Source organism: Vombatus ursinus, unplaced genomic scaffold (genome assembly GCF_900497805.2).
Source record: "Vombatus ursinus unplaced genomic scaffold, bare-nosed wombat genome assembly UNPS02009205.1, whole genome shotgun sequence".
NCBI lineage: Eukaryota > Metazoa > Chordata > Mammalia > Diprotodontia > Vombatidae > Vombatus > Vombatus ursinus.
Window position 1 is genome coordinate 31,433,304 of NW_020948983.1, and position 14,199 is coordinate 31,447,502.

At 38.6% G+C, this 14,199-nt stretch overlaps 1 protein-coding gene across 2 annotated transcripts in view; it reads left to right on the plus strand.

Annotated features, from left to right (window-relative positions):
- The window catches only part of NTRK3 (neurotrophic receptor tyrosine kinase 3), a 449,021-nt gene that overhangs the window by 409,175 nt on the left and 25,647 nt on the right, over window positions 1–14,199 (plus strand). The window lies entirely within an intron of this gene.

Sequence of the window (14,199 nt, forward strand, 5' to 3'; positions counted from 1 at the left end):
GGAGGGTGTAGAGCTAAGAGAAATGGGAGGAAGTTGCAAAGAGGTAACCATTAGGGCTAGGAATGTGCTAGAGTCAGCTCATACTGGCTGATGAGAGCCAATTGTTAAATTTTCAGTGGGAGCATTTACAACTCAGAAATCAACAAACCCTATAAATCACAGCCTGATGTTTTTTGTTTAGTTGATTATCTAGATTGAGGAAGGTGATGGAGAAAATGTTAATAATGAAGATTAAACTTGTATGTCATGAGTACATTTTCTTTCTGAGAGCTGATTCTTCAACACTTATTAGCACACTCCTAATTAGGTAGAATGGGCTGTCTTGGGAGGTAAGAGGGGTCCTCTCCACAGGGAGGTCTTAGGGTAAACACTGGATTATGGCTTGCTGAGTATGTTGGAGAAGGGATTCTTCTCCAGAAATGGATTGACCTAGCTGTACCCTGAGGTCTCTTCTTTTTCTGTGAATCTCTGTGATTCTTGTCCAACTAGAGAAGTACAGTCAATCTTACAGTGTTTATTTGTAGTCTCTTAGGGAAAAGAAAGTGGTTTTATTTTTGCTAAGACATCTGTTGACTGTTGTCTAAAGGTGTATCCCTGCAGTGGGTAATAAAGGGTTGCCAAAGAGAGTGAATAAAGAGGAAATGTTAAATGGATCTAAGTTTGACTTCCTAAAGACTGGATTTTTCATTTTTGTATTCACCATGCCCAATGGTACAGAGAAGCAACATGGCATAGTGGATAGAGAGCTGGCCTTGATATCAGAAAGACCTGTTTTGCTTCTGGCACACTAGATTTATCAAGGGCAAGTCCCTAAGTTATTGATGAATTGTTGATTTGCATTGGTGGAGGGAATTTCTATACTGGGAGTTATTTGTGAATTATAAGTAAAGATCCAAGCAAACAAATAATAAAATATGGCCCCACTTTAGATAATTTTAGATCATGAATTTTGAAATAGTCAGTGGTTCCCAGAGTTAGAGCAAATCTCTCTAGCACCTGGCGAGGGGTTTGATTTGCTTCATATTGATTGTTCATTCCTAAAAGATAAATTCAAGGTCACTTCTGGGGCCCTGAAGGTAAAAATTGAGGGTAGAGATAAAATTGGATTAACCCCAGCACCTATTACTACTCTGTCCTTTAATCTACACTGAAAGGGTGAACTGTAATTTAAACAAGCATTTCTTGATTTTGTTTAATTTGCTTCATGAAATCAAAGCATTTAATTGGTTGTTTTGAAGAGTGTAGTGCCCTCCCCTCAGTTTTCCAGTTTGTCATATTTTTTGTGGAAGCCGCAAGGGGCATCATTTCCTCTCTCCTACTGAGCTATTACTATGAGGGCCTTGACCAGCTTCATAAATAATACCAGGGGTGGGTAAGAGTTATATTCTCTTTCTGCTAACTCTTATGTCTATACTTGCCAACCCTCTGTCCTCCCAGGTGGCCCCAGCATTCTCTGAAACTATTGTTACCTTTCTCAGTGTTCAGATGTTCACTCTGCTTTGTTCCATAGCAGTGGTGACATTTGGTCTTGTTCACAGACGAAAAATGATTTTTCTTGTTCTTTCTCCACCTTGTTTTCTTGGCACTAAGAATTACTTATTCCACCCCAGTCATTGTATTTGTTCTTGAATTTCTTTTGGAAAATTTTCAGCCTGAACTAGCTTGAGTGGTTCTGCATTTCCTCAGGAGAAAAAAAAAGAAAACAATGAAATTTATAGTGGGACAAGTGCAAGAATGCTGAATTTGGAGTCCGAATCCTGCTTCTGTCCCTTTCTACCTACGTGATTTTGGGAAGGTCTAACCTCTTCTGGCATTCAGCTGTGAACTGATGACCTCAAAGGTCACATATAGATCTTAAGTTATGACACCTGATCCCATAATATAGGTATGCATTGTTCAAATGAGACCTCATTGAAGGCTCAGGTTCAGAGGCAGAATAGTTATGATAGTTGTTTTTTTTTTTCCCTCTTCTAGGCCTAGAATGTATGTAGTTTAGGTCATGGTTTTCTTTACTCATTGAAACTGTCTGTTCATAGGCATATACATTCATTAGGTAATGAGCTTATATTCCTCCTGGAGTATAGACCTGGTGGGAACTGAATAAAGAGAAAGTCTTAGATGGGACTGAATCTAGTATATAGCTAACAATTCCTTCCTACTTAGAATTCTTTATTTGGAATTAAAACCCTTTAGTTGAATTACCTAATAAATCAGTTATCAAGGCCAGAGATGAACTAGGAATGGATATAATGGAATTGAAGAACAACTAACAGGTCATTGAGAGAGTTCCAAAAGACCATGGTAAAGAATAAGACCCAGATGAGATGTATCTCAGAAGGGAAATATGCATATTCCAAAAAAGTCACCCAGATAGCCTGGAGAGGTAGGTAGCCACTCTCCTCTTTGCTTGTGGCTGCTTTTTTAACTGATCCATTTCACTTTTTGGTGTGAATTGTTTTTATCACAATGGAAAAATCAGAAACATGTGACTAGATCCCCCTTTCAGCATATTTATATGTGACTTTCTCTGACATTTCTCTAGAGTTTAATGATGTCATACAGAAGAGAAAGTTCTATGGATACGTCATGTCATCACCTTGACTTCTCCCCTCAAACAAACCCTCACTGTTTCTGGAAGTGATTTACATGGATTTTTGCCATTATTAGGCTATGCTTTATCTTTAGTTTTGGGGATTGCTATTTTGGTCACCTGAAAGTGGATTTTTCTTCCTAGGTTTTGCCTATGTTCAGTCCAGGAAAGCAAGGATGTACACATTTATAATTCACCTACAACCTAGTGATGGCTCATATTTCAGTAGACAATTTTTTTTTCTATAATAAGGAAACACTTAGGTGTATTTTCCCCCTCTACTTTTCTATAGTTCATGGCCCAACAGTGAGAACTTTAATTTCCTAGATGCCTGGGAAATACATGGAATTTCATATAGCCCTATGTGGCTCACTACCCTATTGGTTGGGGACATATGGATATAAATTCTCCCTCCCCTGTGATTAACAAACTTGATTTAGTCACCCAGCTAATTTGTTACACCAACATGATGCAGACAGAGCCCATTGTCCTGGAAAAGCATGTCTATCTAGAGCTGGATTCATGTTTTCTTTTTCCTGTTGACCTCCAACTCCACTTTATAACAATCATTAATCAGCATGGTTATGCTACTTACCACATTATCACTGGCCATTTTTACAAAGACTCCAATGTATTTCTTGCCCTCTTAGACTCCAACCTCCTTTTCAGTAACATCAATTGCTTCTCCACTTTCACTGACCTGCTGTCTTCCTCACTGTGACCTTAAGTCTACTGATAACATCTACTGTCAAGAAACCATTGACCCATTTTTGTCATCCTGAATGCCTCTGGTAACCTGGACATCTTCTCCAGTACCTCAAATCCCCCATTCTCTCTTTTCCTTTTGTTGTTCCCAATTTATCAACTCCCAGCCCTGGATCGATGCTACTGTCTGCTTACCTCTTATTGTGCATCCATTCTACAGTGCTGTACATAAGAGGAAGTTCTGGTACAGGGGTGGGGAACCTGTGGCCTCAAGGCCATGTGCAGCCCTTTGGGTCCTCAAATGTAGCCCTTTGACTGAATCCAAACTTCACAGAACAAATCCCCTTAATAAAAGGATTTGTTCTGGAAAACTTGGACTCAGTCAAAAGACTGCACCCAAGGACCTAGAAGGCCATATGTGACCTCGGGTCTGCAAGTTCCCCGCACCTGTTCTAGAACAATATCAGCTTGACCAATCATAGATTCATACATTTTAGTCAAAAACTCTACCATTACTTCTTCAAAACAATCCTACTCCTACTCCATAATTTGTCCCTTGCCTCACATTCCCTTTTTTGACTTTTAACTACTCTTCTCAACCTCCTAGTCCTTTCCCCACTCTTCCCCCAAATTCTTTACCACACAAATCATTATAACTAAAAAAAAAATCATTTCTCTGTTCAGCATCACCTCAATACTTTACTGCTATTATACTAATTTGCATTGATTAATTGTGCCAAAAGAACATTGGCCTTTCAGTCAAAAGACCTGAATACTAGCTGGAGTTACTCAAATTAATAGATGTGTAGCCTTGTGTAACTCACTTAATCTCTCTGAGCTTCACTTTCCTTTATCTGTAAAATTAAGATATAACCAGAAATGTGCTGGTGAATGTTTAACAACTGGATCCCCCCTCCCCCCCCACACACAAAGTATGCATGGCACACTTTAAAGTTTAATCCTCATTATTAACATTTTCACCATCACTTTCTTAAGCCTAGACAATCAACAAAATAATGCATCAAGATCTAATTTATAGCATTTGCTGATTTCCATGATGTAAATGCTCACAATGAAAATTTAACAATAGTCTCTTGTGAACCAGTTGATGTTAGCCCCAACATTCTCCTGTGACAGGACAGGCCCTGTCAACCTCAAAGGACTTTTGTGAGAATCAAGTACAAAAGTAAGTATTGAACTATGACAGTCAAGAGGCCTGGATCTATTCTTGACTCTCTCTCTAACCAGCTTAGTGATCTTGAGCAAATCATTAAATATCTCTTAGTCACAATTAACTCATTGATAAAATCAGGGCATTGGGCTTAGTGACATTTGAGTCACTCTCTATCCACATGTAAGGTAGTGTAGAATTTATCATTGTATACAATGTATATAATGAGTGCTATGAAAAATGTACATATCTAATTATTATTATGTGCAAATCACTGTTCTAGGCACATTTAATTATAAATATGAAACATCAGGCAAGATTACACAGCTGTTCCCCATTCTACCTCAACAAATCCACATCTCTACTCCTATCTTCTCACCTATCTTTGAATTGTCAGAAGATTAGATTTCCTTGCCCCCCCCCCCCCTTTCTCTGGACCTCATCTCCTGTTGCACTTTGATCATCTTGCTCTGTCATTGGTTTTCTTTTTCACTAGCATCCTTAAATCCATGAGTGTGCTCATGGTTTAAGGACCAGCTCTTTGAGAAAAAGATGTATACACAGCCTACTTTTAAATTTAATCTGTATTATTAACATTTTCGCCATTACTTTTTAAAGTCTAGATAATCAATACAACTATGAAGTGGTCACTGGTTGTTGCATTTGTTGACTTCTGAGGTATAAATGCTCACACTGAAAATTTAACAATTAGAGCTCCTAGGTTGGTCTGACTTGGCTCCAGAAAACCTTTTTAAATTTCTCCCTCTCCACTGGCCTTCTCCCTTTAAAAATCATCATTCTTCTCCATATTAAAAAGATCTTCACATAACTCTATTCCCTCTTTTAACCACCGTTTTTCTTGTACTTTTCATTGCTAACTTTCAGGAAGAAATAGTCTCTGATATCAACTACCTCAAATCATTTGACAGCAACTTCCTCTGTAATACCCTTCAAAAGTCTGGTTTTGCTTCTGATTGCCACATTGAAATTGCTTTCTCTAAGATTATCAATAATCCACAGGTAGCCAAAATCAAAAAGTCTCTCCTTGCTTGTAGGTTTCCTTGAATTTTGGGCTGAATACTGTAGAAGTTATGGTACTCTGAGGTCATCTAGATAACTACCCTTTAAAAAAATCCTTTCCTTAAGATTCTCCTTTGATCTCTATGACATTTCCCCATATTTTAAAAAGTCATTTTTGTTTTGTTTCTTTCACTAGTTCTTTTTTTCTGCCACTCATGGTTAAGGATTCTGTTCTTCTGTTTCTACATATGTCTTCAGGGAGTTGATTCCAAAATCTGTACCTCCAACCTTTCTTTTTTAGCTGCCAATAAAGATCTCCACTGGGTTATTCCACAAGCACCTGCAATTTAACATGCTGAAGTTCAAACTCATCTTCCTTCCCTTGACATAGGCATCCATCCCTCCTCAACTTAACCATTCCTATCAAAAAACTTCCATTCTCTTTCACTCCAAGGCTTGTGACCTTGGATAGAGTCACTTGGATCCTTTCTTTTTCCACCACCCACATACAATCCCTGGCCAATTCTTCATTCTTAGTTTTGCTCCTCCCTTTACACTTCTTCAGCCACTGCCTAGTTCATGCCTTCATCATCCCACACCTGGGTTGCTGTAATAGTCTCCTAGCTATTCTCTTTACTTTTATATTCTCTAGTTTCAAGTTCTCATCACAGTCAACTGTATCCTCAGGCAATTTTCCTTTATATTCATTATCTGTTTCAGAGCCTTCAGTGACTTATGGTTGCCTGCCATTGAACACCTGATCCTGGTCTTTAAGACTTTCTACCAATCTGCCAATTTCCTTTCTCCCAATTCCTATAAGAACTCCCTTTTCAGTCAAACTAATCTGCTTACCATCCCCACCTCATGACTTCATTTTCCCTTACACATAGTTTACGTGTTCCCACCTTAGTGCCTTTCCAACTGTGTTTCCCTTCCTTTGTCATCTCCCTTCTCTCTGTCTTCCCTAACCCAGCACAGAACTCACAATTCTCCCTTTGACCAGGAAGTCTCTTTGATTAATCCCATCTAATTAATTCCATCTGCTCAGCATCCCATCAGTTCTCTACTAATACTATACTAATTTGCATTGGTTAATATATTGTTTCATAAAAATGTACTTCTGTTATTTCCCATGTGAGTCTTCTGTCTTCCCAAGCAGACTGTGAAGGCTGGGGTTATATCTTCTGTATAATATCCAGAGTCTATATATGTATTTAATAAAGGTCACCTATTAAACCTACCTGAAAATAGCTTTATAGACCATCCCCTCAGAAAAGCCTTGGTTCAGGAGTTCACTTTCAAAAAGAAGTTCTACTCCCTCCCTTTTCCCAACAAAACAGTAGAATTTAACATAGCCATTTTGCCTATCTTTACAAAGAAAATGAACAGGGCCTTTTTTGTCATCTTAATGCTAACTCCTTAAGGTTAGCACAGCACCGTTACCAGAATGGGTAAACTGACCAGGAGAAAAAATGGCCTTCTTTACACTCTGATGAATTTAAAGGGCAAAATCTAGGGGGAGATGAGGACAAAGCTGCCTCAATGTAAGTAAAAAATTCTTTTACCCAAGGGACTGAGACTTCTACCCAAGGGCTTCAATGAAACCAGCTTCCTTTTAGTGGAACTGGATAACCTGGCAGAGAGGCCCCCTCTCAGGAGGAAGGTCATATTTTTTGAAAGTGACCAACTGGATCCTGGAGATACTAAACCAATTGGGGCATTGGCTCCTGCATTATCAATTGCCTATTGAATTGCTCAGTAAGAATTGAGTGCAATTCCATGTCTGCCCATTCATGGCTGGTGAGGGAGGGAGAATCTCTAACCAATAACCTCAGCTGAGAAACTTAGGCTCTGCGGTGAGCACTTCCTTGTTAGAAGGTATTTTAGCACATGTGCTTGCTGGTGGCATTGGAGAGCTATGAGGGTGTTATGGACAGCACAAGGCATACTGTTTGGTTAAAGACCCACCCTCTCCCTTCTTCTCCCTTCTTTCATCCTCCCATGCTTCCTTCCTTTCCCCACTTCCCTTCTCTTCTCTTTTCCTCCACCCCATTCTCTTCTCCCATTCACTGTCAGGAAGGGCCAAGCCGGAAGGGGCAGTTCAGCACAGCGTGGCAGCGGCAGAGGCTAGCAGCACCAGCAGCTACAACAGTGAGTTTGGATTTCACTTCCTGAGATCAGGGGTTTCTGGGCAACTTACAAACAGGCTAATGACTGCCATTGGCTTTGGGATGGACCATCCCCTGGCCCCAAAGGCTCTTCTTCCCTGTGGCATCATGTTCTCCTCCATACTACCTGCCAAAAGAAGTTCCTCCCACAGTTCTCAGCATGCTGGTGACATGTGAAATCCATTCATCTTATAGGCGAGATGACCTGGGCCATGATTGCCAGCTGTGTAAGGCACATGGGTGAAATGGTTGACAGAGATTAAATTGTTTCCTGGGACGACATTCAGGGCTGGGTGTGTGGTGGGGGTTAAAGTGGCCTGCATGGGAGATGATTTGGCTGCTTTCTTGCATTTCAGGAGGTAGGGGCAGGACCATGCCAAGCAAGAAGGGTAATCATGAATATGCTCTGGGTCTTTTGCCTTATATAGCAAACACCTTTAAAAAAACTATTCATTACTCCCTATGTTGGCTATAAGATACAAAGGGATCTTTGTATGAATATTGCAACAAGCTTTGGCACAGAAGGTTGGCCCCTGTCATCAGTGCTTACTGAAGAGACTGATGTCAGAAATTCAGTCATGTCCCCAAGTCATTTCCTAAGAAAAACATAGAAAAGGACCTCCCCTATTCCTTTTTAAATACCTCACCATCTATTGATAGACAGAAAGTGAACTAGTTTCCTTTCAAAAGGCACAATTTCTTCTCTCCTAATTCAATTAAACAAGCATTTATAAATCATTTATTATGTGATAAGTACTATGTAAGCACCGGATATATGGAGACAAAAATAAGACAGACCCTGCCCTCAAGAAGATTTTATTCCTAACCTGCAAGGAAAATGGGGGTTAGAGTAGAGGGTGGATTCTACAGTATATTCACTTTTCCTAAGAAATCAGACCCTATGTGTGAAAGCCAAAGTGTAGCCTGGTATGCTGAGGTGCTTTCTTCCAAGCTACCTACTAATGCAGAGAACTGAATGTGGGTGATGTGGGTGAGTTAATGTTGCTATGAGAACATTCCTGGCTTAATTCCCTGACAATATTTCAAATATGCAGTTTGAATGCTGTGTTAATGTTGGGCTGGAGATGATTTGCGTGTTCCTCCTTTCTCTTTTTCCACTTCCAGTGATTTTTTAAAACAGGCAGCCTTTTTTGGGGGGACAGCTTTATCAAATCCAGTTTCTCCCAAGAGCACATTTTTAAAGGATGTATTACCCTACTATGTGGGAATTATGCTACTAAGAACACCTACTTCAAAGCTTTGGATTTTTAGCTAACAGATGCATGCATCCAGCATATATCAAATCAAGTGTGTGAGGCAGCCTAGTAGGAATTTTGAAAGCAGGAACATTAAGAGAACTAATTATTCTCTGCCCACATTTTTAAGACAGCATTTGCATTTCTACTCCCTTTCAGGTCAAACTCTTGGTTTCTAGTTGGATGGTTTTCAGACAAAGTGTGAGGTGGGTCAAATTAATTCTCTCCCTACCTCACCCCCAAAGAAAACAGTATAATCATTTCATACTTACATAGGTTCAAGCAGGCAGCCATAGCTGAGCCTTTTTAGAAAAAATCATAGAATCATATGATCATAGAATTTCAGTACTGGAAATTCTTAACCTGGGGTCCAGGAGCGAAGAAGAAGAAGAAGAGGAAGAAGAGGAAGAAGAAGAAGGAGAAGGAGAAGGAGAAGGAGAAGGAGAAGGAGAAGGAGAAGGAGAAGAAGGAGAAGAAGGAGAAGAAGAAGCAGCTAGATAACTGTATTTCAATGTAATTGGTTTCCTTGGCAATTTTATGTAATTTTATTTTGTGCACTTAAAAACACTCTTCTGAGAAGGGGTCCAGATGTTTTACCAGAGGACCAAAATGAGGTTAAGAAGCCCATTCCTGCATTTTGGACCAGTATAAATCTGGGAAACTTGAGTTTAAAAAGAGAAGTTTTCAGCAAGTTCTGACTCAGGAAAGCTTAAATGGAAAAATAAATGCTTGTTGCAATGGAACTATAAGGACTAAGTCTACTAGAAATGTAATTTATTAGAATTGGGGAGGCCTTTGGCATAGAGCATATCTGATGGAGACTATCTTCATTGATAAAAGGAATGTTAGTCAGGGATCATAGACCCTTGAAGTATGTCTATTTTAAGAAGCCTTATGGAATATATTCAAATTTCTGGGCTTCCCTGATCACCCCTCATCTAACCCCCTCTCCAACTCTAGAAACTATCTTGTATAATGCTCTAGGCTAACATGACATCTGCTTGTAGCATATACACATATATACATATATAGATACATATTATATATGTATCTATGTGTGTATATACATACATAGATACATATATACACTCATACATATACATGTATACATACACACATATATAATATAGCATTTTCCCATAGGTACAAATCTCAAAAGAGTATAGAAAGGGGAAGACAAATTTTGTTTAGTTTCTTTTAGATACCTGCTTATTGCCTTGAGCTCCTCAATATATGCTAATTTACATGGCTGAAGCAGGAGTAGATAGGCCTAGATGGTCATGGTTATCTACATTCAGTAGGCACATATTTTAAACATACTGTAAAACTTCTTTATGTATATTCTTTGGGGACAAAGGGATGATTTTCTGTGTATGATTGATATTGGCATGGGAGGGTTTATAGGACATGAAAGCAATTCATTATGATAGGGCATCACCCTAGAATTATGAGAGAAGGCTTCACCTCCCTTTGTGTTGTATTAATGGTAGCTCCCATGGGTTTCATATGTGTTAGAGGGATGGCACCTGTACCTATGTTGGTATGATGAAAAACGTGCATGTAGGACTCTGAGCTTGAGTTGAGGTGTTTTGACATAAATTTTATATCCCAGATTGGGTCAGAAGATGACCTGAAGTTTCATGGCTAAAATTGTGAATGGAAGACATAAACCAAGTCATCTGATTTTGAATTCTTCTGTAGGGCAAGAACAACAAGATATCTCTGTCTAGGTCTCACCTAAGAATTTTGTAGCTAATCATTATTAGTAATATCTGTTGGTTAAACAATTATATGGGAATATAATTTCACTAGGTCATATAAAAATATAAATATCCTTCAGGAAATGAAAGGAATCTATGGGCAACTCTTTTGTATAGAATGAAGTCTTTTTTGGAAAGTCAATAATCATCTACCAGTTTATTTCATGCCAAGCCAGCTATTCACATACTATATTTGTATAAAGAGGGCCATTCCTGGACTCCAAATGGATTTTTATAGTACATTTAAAGGTAATATTTCATTCATCTTTAAATGAATTAGGTAGAGGAAAATTATTTCTGGATTACTTTTACCAAGGAGAGATACAGAGGGAAAGGAAATGATTTCCCTCCTGCCCCTCCTCTCCACCCCTACACACAGCAAGTCATTGGCAAAGTCACAGTCTGTGCATTCAGATGTCTTGCAATGTTCCATACCCACCATCAGACAGAGCTACTTCATTAATTTCTACCTAGGGCATTATGATTTTAATCCCCCCCCACAATTATCCACTCAATTGATACTTCTCTGAGTAACCTAGGTTTACTATTCAACTCTCTTTCTAGCAAGAGGAAAACTACTTTTTCTTCTGAGTAATTGCTGTTATTACCTACTCTGTCAGCTATGTGCTATGTAATGTAAGATACGAGGGCTGCAATAACAGGTAAATCAACATGAGAAGCAGCTGGCTAAACTCTGAGCATACTGGAAAGAACTTCCTAGTCTCTCTTGTTATAGAAAGCTAAGCCTCAAACATACCTGATAGGTGTAGGGATAAGTATTAATATAAAGCCAATGTCTCTCCCATATATATAAGCATACTTGTACAGACATGTTCAAGAATATGGTTAAAGTGACCTTTATCTTTTTTTTTTTAAATCTTCATTTTAAAAAAGTTTGAGTTTCAAATTCTTTCACTCCCTTTAGGACCTCTCCCACTTATTGAGAAGGCAGGCAATATGATACCAATTACACCTATGAAGTCATGCAAAACATATTTCTCTGTTAGCCATGTTGCAAAAATAAAAGCAAGAAAAATTAAGAAAGCGAAAAATGATATGCCTCAATTTGCACTCTGCTTATCAATTAGTTTATTTTTCCTCTGGAGATAGATAGCATTTTTCATCACAAATTTCTTGGAATTGTCTTGTATCAATATTTTGCTGACAATAGCTAAGTCATTCACAGTTGATCATCATACAAAACTGCTGTTACAGTGTACAACATTCTCTTGGTTCTGCTCACTTCACTTTACATCACTTCAAGTACATCTTTCCAGGTTTTTGAAACCCTCCTACTCATCATTTCTTATAGCACAATAGTATTCCATCACAATCATATTCCACAACTTGTTCGGCCATTCCCCAACTGATAGACATAAATTTCCAATCCATCACCACCACCAAAAGAGCTGCTATAAATATTTTTTGTACATATGGGTCCTTTTCCTTTTCCTTTGATCTCCTTGGGATATAGTCCTAGGAGCAGTATTGCTGCGTCAAAGGGTATGCACAGTCTTATAGCTCTTTGGGCATCGTTCCAAGTTGCTCTCCAGAATGGTTTGAACTGGTTTATAACTCCACCAACAGTGCATTAATGTTACCTATTCCTCTACATCTCCTCTAGCATTTGTCATTTTCCTTTTCTGTTACGTTAGCCAATCTGGTAGGTTTGAAGCAATTCCTCAGAGTTGTTTTAATTTACATTTCTCTATTAGTTATTTGGAACATTTTCTCATATGACTATTGATAGCTTTGATTTCTTCTTCTGAAAACTGCCAGTTAACATCCCTTGACCATGTATCAGTTGTGGAAAGGATCTTTTTTTTTTAATTGACTCAGTTCACTAGAAAGTTGCCTTTGAAAACGTATTCTATAAATAAATATTAGTCTATTCTCCTCCTTGTGTTCAGGAAGCTGTTAAAGTATCAAATATGCACCCTACATGTACTCTTGGGTGTATGATCAAACAAGCCAATGCCAGTGCATGCTTATAATGCTGAAGTTTGTTCAATCACTTGTTCCCATTCACTTTTCTGCATGTTTAAGTTTTCTTGGTCATAGCTGTGGCAATGAATGGTATGAAGGGAATGTTGCAACATGGCCACCTGTTGACAGATGCTTCCTAAGCAAAAGGATGCCAAAGGGCTACCCCATGGTATTGCCCAGGATCCTGTCCTTGCCTTCCATCAGAACTTTAGTGACTTATTAGTTCCTAATGTGTTTTTCTTTTGCCTCAACTCAGACATCATTAAATATATATATATACATATATATATATATATTCCAAAAATGCTATCCACATCCAAAGAAAGAACTCTGAAGTTTGAATGCAGATAGAAGCATACTATTTGCTCTTTTTTTTCCTTCTGTTTTGTTTTATTTCTTCTTTCTTGTGGTTCTTCCTATTGGTTCTAATTCTTCTTTACAACATGACTAATGTGAAAATATGTTTAATAGGAATGTATATGTAGAGCCCATATCAGATTGCATACTGTCTTGGGGAGGGAGGTGGGGAAGAAGAGGGAGAAAATTTAAAACTCATGGAAATGATTATTGAAAACTAAAAATTAATTAATTAAAATAAATAAAATTTGAACATCTGAGGGAAAAATATTCCAAAGGAACATAATATGATTTCCAGTTTTTTACTGTTATTTCAGGTCTTATAATTTAAAACAGTAAGATTAGAGATACTGGTTTTTGGAGAAACCCACTGCAATCTCTTGTGTGAAATACCTGTAATGATTGAGGCACTAAGTGACTTAGCAAGTTTGTAGAAACCTGCCCTACTGTGTAGAAGCAGAGACAATCATCTGAGTTTTCAACTGGAGCATTGTTGAGAGAACAGAATGCTGCCAGTTAAATGGTAATTAATCTTTGAACTCTTGACATCCATTGCATCTTTCTGTCCAATTGATCAGAAGAAACATGGCGTCTTGGGGCAATATAATTTACCTAGAAAGAGTTAGATTCTCAAACCAATGAATATTAGGATGGAGGAAGGGGAAAGAAAAAGGGAAGGAGCTGGGATGTGGAGAAAAGGGATGCCGTTTGAAGCAGATGGGCAAGACTTCTAGGGGAATCTGCCAAGCAGCATGGAATGGGGAGCCAGGCCCTATCTTTGAAATGGGAATTGACCTCTGCTTGTGCTAGATTGTATCTATGTGTAGGGAATATAATAACAAACTGATTTACTGACTTAGAACAAGTAACTTAGAGCTCTCCTGAGAAGTCCATTTGTTTGAGAAAAACTTTGCTATGACTTCCTTTCTGGGATGTTGCCTGAAATGAGTTGATCCTCTTCACCCTCTTTTGTCTCTACTCTCTCCTTTGTTCATTTCTTCCTGGTGACATGCAATCCACTTAGACATTAGTGGGCTCCTTTGGTTTTTCTTCCTCCTTCCTTCCTGCCGCTTGTGGCTAGCCCTAATGGGGAATAAATGTCTGAAGAGACCTCCGGTCACATATATCTGGTTTAAAATACACACACACACACACACACACACACACACACACACACACACACACA